The following is an 8,103-nucleotide window of genomic DNA, read 5'->3' on the forward strand; positions in this document are numbered from 1 at the left end:
ACAATAATTTAACAAGCTACGCATAAACTATATTACTGTGGTAATAAACATGGCCATGACATAAACTGTCCTGAAGATGAGTTTTCTACAAAGGACAGGAATCCCTGATATATAAATATACATAAATAAATATTCATAACGTCAATATGAAGTCTGAAATTTCCTTTTATTTTCAATGCTGTCATCTTAAACCATGATTACACACACACCAGGCTACAAAATATTACATTAAATATATCATACTTCAAATGTTGTCATCTTACCCCAGGGTTACACCAGGTGCTTTTACCTCTTAAAATCTCAGCCATTTTCTGTGTTTTTAACTTTCTGGTCTACCTAAATTAAAATGAGCACTATTCCCACATACTTTGGCCCATATGGATACATTTGGCCTTTTTTTGTTTGTTTTTAGTTAAGACTCTCAATGTTTTTTTTTATAAAAAAAAGTCATTATTATTACATTATTTTAGAAAATATCAATTATTTCTTGGTAAATGCAGTTTTCCATATCTCCACAACAATTTGGTAACGATTTTTACAATTAAAATGTGTGTGTGTTATTATGTGTTAATACCAAATATAAATGTAAATAGTTTAATCATTATTTTCATTCATAGGGCCCAGAAACCATGATTTCTTAGACAATAAACACATCATTGTTGACAGTAGCATAGCTTAATTAGCTGACGGTCGATAAATTTAACTTATCTGATCATTTATCATGTGAAAAGTTACAGGTTCACAGGTACTGAAGAAAGCATGAACTGTACATGCTAGCTAGCTATACTGACACGATTCATTTTCCCAAAATACACACTGTATATGAACAAATAATGACCAATTTTCAATGAATGAAGTAATAGCCTTACCTTTAACAAAGATGACAATAACAACGACCGGGGATAGGTCAAAAGGAGGCCACAGGAGAGAAACGCGATTGGAGAAAAGTAAGCCATGGAAGAGAAACGCGATTGATCAAAAGTAAGCCACGGAAGAGAAACGCGATTGATCAAAAGTAAGCCACAGGCGAAACGCGATGGGTCAAAAGTAAGCCACAGGCGGAACGCGATTGGTCAAAAGTAAGCCACAGGCGAAACGCGATTGGCTCATGTGGGCTTACTTTGTGCTTACTTTGGCTCAGTCGGTGGGAAGCAGTAGGCGCAAGCGAGAGGTAGTGGGATCGATGCCTGCATTCTCCAAGTTGGCTCCTGCCCTTTTACTCACACATCCCTAAATCAGTGGTTTTCAATCCTGTCCTGGAGGCATCCCTGCCCCTGCACATTTCGCATTTCCTCTCGTCTAACACACCTGTTTCAAATCATCAGCTCATTAGTAGAGACCGCGAGACCTTATTTGGGTGTGTCTAATAAGGGAGACAATAAAAATGTGCAGGGCAGGGGTGCCTCCAGGACAGGTTTGAGAACCACTGCCCTAAAGAGACAGACTGAACATCGATGCAATGCTGCCACACTCTCTACGTTAGTTAATTTTTTTGGACTAAAAGCTGCCGAAAAGTATTTCAGACATTGTCCTGCGCAAACTGGTTGCAAAATAGGTCCCACCAAGATTTGAACTCGGATCACTGGATTCAGAGTCCAGAGTGCTAACCATTACACCATGGAACCTTAACTGGAGCATTTGTTGCTCACAGGGCCACAAACACTGGCACCAGCGCCAAACTAGTGCTGTTTTATCTTTTCCTGCGGCAAGAAAGCACACAGGGCCCACCGAGATTCGAAGTCAGATCGCTGGATTCAAAGCCCAGAGTGCTGATCATTACACAATGGAACCGAAACTGCTTGGTTGGAGGCCAACTTGGAAACAGATAGCTCTCTGGCTGTGGGGAAGCAGTTATACAGAGATGTTGGAACCCAGTGATTTTTGGTCAATGGCCCGCCTCAAAAAAGGGAAAAGAGTGGGAGATTTTGCCGAAACCCAGGATCGAACCAGGGACCTTTAGATCTTCAGTCTAATGCTCTCCCAACTGAGCTATTTCGGCTACAACAAACCTCTGCTTAGCAAGCAGGGATTTCAGTGAGATCACCCTACTCTTTGTCAGAGCTGAAGAGCAGAGCAGAGATGAGCCCCCAGACAATAAAAACAGCTGGCCAGTACAGGGATTGAGCCCGCGTCCTTGGCGTTATTAGCACCACGCTCTAACCAGCTGAGCTAACCGGCCTGGCTTAGCCATCTGTGTCTGCCTGATTGAAAAAAAAACCTGCCATAATGTTTGTGAACGCAATGAGACAACAAAGCTTCACGTTTTAACCTGAACAAGGGCTCGTCCAGGATTTGAACCCGGGACCTCTCGCTCCCAAAGCAAGAATCATGAGTTATAACTGTTCAAATTCCAAATTTTGGGGGGCCGTAACTCGGACCCCCGGGGTCATAGGGAGTTGGGGCTGATGTCGTCGCATAGAGGGCCCCCTGGTCTGACTTTGTCCCGATTTTGCTGCAGCTTGGCCCCGTTTTGGCGGAGTTACAGCTTGGCAAAATGTGTGACATTTTGGTTAACATTCACCACGTGGTGAAATTAACCAAATTCCAACATTTTTTCTATGCATATTTCTTCAGTATAATGGGATAAAATTTACAAAAATTTATTCCTCTGAGTGCCCTGCGTACAGTAGAGGTGTTTCCTTTAATAATATGGCACACATTTGAAATAAATAAAGTTAAATACAGTTGCTATTTAATGAACAGTGAGACACGCACCACATGTGGTGCACAAGTGTGCCAAAATTCTAAGCTCGTTTTTATGCAAATTCTTCAGTATTTTGGGATAAAACTTGCAAAAATGGATTCCTCTGAATGCCCTTTGTACAGTACAAGTGTTTTCTCTAGGCCTCATCATAAAAATTTTCTTCCGACTTCCACCCCCCTCGAGCTGCCTTCTCTAGTCAGGGAGGGTGCACCCTGGCCGGCATGGATGAGTAGGTGCGAGGGGGGTGGATGGTACTATTTTTTTGCTAATATCTCCGCGAAGCGGTGGAACCCGGGGCTGAAATTCGGGGGATCCCTAGAGGGTCGAGGGGCCTACCGTATGCGACCACCCTCGAGTTCCTGGGTGGTCCGGTTACTTAGTTATAATGGATATATTTTTCCACATTTTGGGGGGCCGTAACTCGGACCCCCGGGGTCATAGGGACATGGGTCTGTGTCGTCGGATAGAGGGCCCACTGGTCTGACTTTGTCCCGATTTTGGTGCAGTTTGGCCCCGTTTTGGCGGAGTTACAGCTTGGCAAAATGTGTGACATTTTGGTTAACATTCACCTCATGTGGTGAAATTAACCAAATTCCAACATTTTTTCTATGCATATTTCTACAGTATTATGGGATAAAATTTACAAAAATGGATTCCCCTTAGTGCCCTGAGTACAGTACAAGTGTTTTCTCTAGGCCTCATTCTAAAATTTTTCTTCCGACTTCCACCCCCCTCGAGCTGCCTTCTCTAGCTGTGGAGGGTGCACCCTGGCCGGCCTGGATGAGTAGGTGAGAGGGGGGGTGGATGGTACTATTATTTTGCTAGTATCTCCGCGAAGCGTTGGACCCTGGGACTAAAATTCGGGGGATCCCTAGAGGGTCGAGGGGCCTAACGTATGCGACCACCCAACAGTTCCTGGGTGGTCCGATTCCTGAGTTATAACGGTTCAAATTGCAAAATTTGGGAGTCTGTATCTCGGACCCCCGGGGACATAGGGTGATGGGGCAGGTGTCGTTGGATAGAGGGCCCCGTGGTCTGACTTTGACCCGATTTTGGTGCTGTTTGGCCCTATTTTGGCGGAGTTACAGCTTGGCAAAATATGTGACATTTTGGTGAACGTGCACCACATGTGGTGAAATTCACCAAAATCCAAAAATGTTTCTATGCATATTTCTTCAGTATTATGGCATAAAATTTACAAAAATTGATTCCTCTGAGTGCTCTGAGTACAGTGCAAGTGTTTTCTCTAGGTCTCATTCTAAAATTTTTCTTCCGACTTCCACCCCCCTCGAGCTGCCTTCTCTAGCCGGTTTCAAATCATCAGCTCATTAGTAGAGACTGCAAGACCTGATTTGGGTGTGTCTAATAAGGGAGACAATAAAAATGTGCAGGGCAGGGGTGCCTCCAGGACAGGTTTGAAAACCACTGCCCTAAATAGACAGACTGAGCATCGATGCAATGCGGCCACACTCTCTACGTTAGTTAATTTTTTTGGACTAAAAGCTGCCGAAAAGTATTTCAGACATTGTCCTGCGCAAACTGGTTGCAAAATAGGCAGAGCACCAGAAACATCTGAGACACAACAGGGGCAGTGGGTGTGTCAGGAACCAATGGGTGTGGTGCTGTCGGCCTGGGACAAATTGGCCTTAACTGGGTGGACGTGGCTGAACGCTGAGGGTGTACGGCTGATGGCCAGATTGAAGTTGCTGTGGCAGATGTACAGGTAGCTGAGGGCCCAATCTTTCTAAACTTGGTCTTTGCCTGTCCAGCTGTGTCTGGTGGCATCTGGTAGGTATGCAACTGGTGGCTATATTGTGGAGGCACAACAGGCTGTACTCGTGCTGGAGGCAAAGCATCCAAAGCCACTGGACGTGCCTCTGGAAGGTCCAGCCCTTGCAACAGCAAGGAGACCTCCTGACCCTTTAAACGGTTATTGTGCCACGTCGTAAGAGTCCTCTGATTTACCTCAACTAGCTGAAGGGTTGTGTCACTCATCACCGTTCCATTGCTCAAGATTAGCTGCCGAATTCTTCTGTAATCACGAAGAATGAGATCCCATCTAGACAGAGATTCTGTCTGCTGTTTCTTGGGGCTTCGGTGGATGTTACATAACCTTATGAAAATCATTTCAACAAGGCAACAGCAATTAGGCCACTGTGCTGGAGAGCCGCTAGAACCCAAAACACACCTTTTTGTGCTTTCGACACCAGGAGTGAAGACAGCTTTCTTTTTCGGGGACCTAAAACGTCCTGTAAGTAGCCTGTCTTGATGACGAGCAGCATACACTACCCTGTCTTTATCAAATTTGTCCAGGTTCTGCCACAAACCCACAATGGTCGCAACTTGTTGGTTGGTAAGTGTGAGGCTTGTCTGTGTGCGCAGCTCCACCAGACACTCTACCAACGCATCCACCCGGTCCATTCCAGGAATGCAGTGCTCGTCAACAGCCTGGAAATATATAACTGTTGGTTAGGTATTTACATGCTGTTAAGTAAGTTTACTGCTTAATGGCAAATAACTAAATGAGTCACAATTCGTATAGAAAAGGAAATTTTACCATTGCTGAGGGTGTATCTAAAGGAGCCTGGACACTGAGCAGTGGTGGAGTCTGGACACTGGGCACTGGTGCAGCTACACTGGGCACTGGTGCAGCTGAAGGAGCCCGGACTCTGAGCAGTGGTGGAGCCAGGACACTGGGCACTGGTGCAGCTGAAGGAGCCCGGACTCTGAGCAGTGGTGGAGCCTGGACACTGGGCACTGGTGCAGCTGAAGAAGCCCGGACTCTGAGCAGTGGTGGAGCCTGGACACTGGGCACTGGTGCAGCTGAAGGAGCCCGGACTCTGAGCAGTGGTGGAGCCAGGACACTGGGCACTGGTGCAGCTACACTGGGCACTGGTGCAGCTGAAGGAGCCTGGACACTGGGCACTGGTGCAGCTACACTGGGCACTGGTGCAGCTGAAGGAGCCTGGACACTGGGCACTGGTGGAGTCTGGACACTGGGCACTGGTGCAGCTACGCTGGGCACTGGTGCAGCTGAAGGAGCCTGGACACTGGGCACTGGTGGAGTCTGGACACTGGGCACTGGTGCAGCTACACTGGGCACTTGTGCAGCTGAAGAAGCCTGGACACTGGGCCATGGTGGAGCCTGGACACTGGGCACTGGTGCAGCTACACTTGGCACTGGTGCAGCTGAAGGAGCCTGGACACTGGGCCATGGTGGAGCCTGGACACTGGGCACTGGTGCAGCTACACTTGGCACTGGTGCAGCTGAAGGAGCCTGGACACTGGGCACTGGTGCAGCTACACTGGGCACTGGTGCAGCTGAAGGAGCCTGGACACTGGGCCATGGTGGAGTCTGGACACTGGGCACTGGTGCAGCTGAAGGAGCCTGGACACTGGGCACTGGTGGAGTCTGGACACTGGGCACAGGTGCAGCTACATTGGGCACTGGTGCAGCTGAAGGAGCCTGGACACTGGGAACTGGTGCAGCTGGTAGAACTGGTGGACCTGAAAGGACTAAGTCATCTGATGCCACAAGATTTGCCACTGTGGCTTCCTCTCCAAAGAAATCAAAGAAACCCTCATCCCTTTCCACTTGCTCCTCCACATCTATCTCCTCCAGCAAATGAGAGGTCCTCTCAGAGGTAGGGCACATGTCCTCCAGGGGCTGACTATTCTGCCTCAACAAGTACTGTACTCCAATGAGCTCTCCTGAGGAAATATTTGTAACAGAAAACGTTTTTAATGGAAATTATGCAGAAAGGTTTATTCAGAAATGCAGTAAATATTTTGTTGTCCACTTCTGTATGAACAATATATATCTAATTCAGAGGGTATCATAAAAAGACAAGGATTACTCTATATTCTACTATATATTTTATTTTCTCCCCTGAAACCTAGAACACAGAATAATGTACAAATATTCTGGTAGTATAATTTTTCTCTGATATGTCAAAATTACATTATTACTGTCCAAAAGCAATTGTAATTTTAACAAAAACATGCTACATCATGAGCTGCATTTATCAAAATATTTTTACCTGTGTATACTGCAGGTCGAGTGAAGCTTGGGACCAATTTCCTGCCATACAACTTATTGTAGTTCTCATTGACAGAGTAAACCAGCTCCCCTGTGTAAGAGCGCAGAGTTGAACCTTCATCTGCAACAGCAGCTTCAGCCCGGTCCTGATTCCAGCGTAATAAACCTTCCAGGAGATAAATCTGGAAGTTCAGGCTGTTTGCGCTGTTCCCTAGAAAAAGAAATAGAAAGCCAAATATTGCTTTGAGAAAATGCAAAACAGAAAATTTAATCTGCAAATATCTTGATAAACATGAATTAGTGGCAAAATGTGGTATATTCTGACATGACAAACCTGGAATAAATCTGCTTAGGTGGCAGTGAAATGATTCCAGGGATGTGGAGCCTCTGGCACAACGATAGGTTTTTAGAACCACCCCACCCTTGTTTGTAGTTCCAGTTTCAGTATAGAGCGGCACATTTGGAGGATCTTGGATACAGGTGACGTGCCGCCTCTGGACATTCCAGATGTGCTGCATTGTCACACTGTCAAGTAGTGGAACACCAAGAGCATCATTCCCCTTGCCACCCATGAGCTCTCTGATGAGCATATCAAGGAGGCGGATAGTGGTTTCTTCTCCTCGTGTTCTCCTCCTGCAGTGCTGGAGCACCTCAGCTTTAGTTAAATGATGGTCCAGTTCTGCCTCCGTCAGTGTAGGCCAGCCCTGTTGGATGAGTTGCTCCCTTTTGGCCCGTCTCAGCAGAGTGAGATCCCCTGCATCCCACTCAAAAATACAGGATGACAGCCTAGCCATAAAAGTAGGGTACAACTGGTGGGCATCAGTGGTGCACCCTACTGCCAGACGTTGCATAAAATTCCAAATGTCAAGGCGGACGATGACATCGGGCCAGCCGCTGAACCGCCTCTTCAATTTAGTCTCTCCCACTGTCTTGCAACAATCACAGTCCACATAAATGACAGTGGGAGGATCAACACCAGCACTCCGGTATCGCTCCATGAGCCCTGCAGCCATGAGGTCTAACCCAGCCCCTTCATTCGCAGTCAGGACACTCATCAGCACCTGACCTATCTCATTGCCCACTGAGGTAAGCCACTGTGCTGTGCCTTTCGCAGGCCCGCTCAACTTCTTGGTGATCTGAAACAAACAATAAGCATAGCAAATAATACAACAGGCATCCAAATCAGTTACACTGAAAAAAATAAAGCTCTCTCGGTCTAAAAATACATTATAGATATGGGTACAGTCAAGTAAGCAGCTTATCTGACCTTCTTAGTTGAATCCATTTTTAAAATTGATCCATACGTGGATGTTATGCTGGCCTTTATGTGATCGAGCCTGTTGAGAATGTCCTGACTGTA

The 8,103-nt window shown here is 46.4% G+C and overlaps 3 non-coding genes across 3 annotated transcripts; all 3 read right to left on the reverse strand.

Annotated features, from left to right (window-relative positions):
- Positions 1–1,553: 1,553 nt before the first annotated feature.
- On the reverse strand, positions 1,554–1,625 carry trnaq-cug (transfer RNA glutamine (anticodon CUG)). Its single transcript has one exon. It is a non-coding gene; the product is annotated as a tRNA-Gln (tRNA).
- Positions 1,626–1,926: 301 nt separating this feature from the next.
- Positions 1,927–1,999, reverse strand: trnaf-gaa (transfer RNA phenylalanine (anticodon GAA)). Its single transcript has one exon. It is a non-coding gene; the product is annotated as a tRNA-Phe (tRNA).
- Positions 2,000–2,105: 106 nt separating this feature from the next.
- trnai-aau (transfer RNA isoleucine (anticodon AAU)) lies at positions 2,106–2,179 on the reverse strand. The gene has a single exon. It is a non-coding gene; the product is annotated as a tRNA-Ile (tRNA).
- Between the last annotated feature and the right edge of the window lie 5,924 nt (positions 2,180–8,103).

Source organism: Carassius carassius, chromosome 8, assembly GCF_963082965.1.
Source record: "Carassius carassius chromosome 8, fCarCar2.1, whole genome shotgun sequence".
NCBI lineage: Eukaryota > Metazoa > Chordata > Actinopteri > Cypriniformes > Cyprinidae > Carassius > Carassius carassius.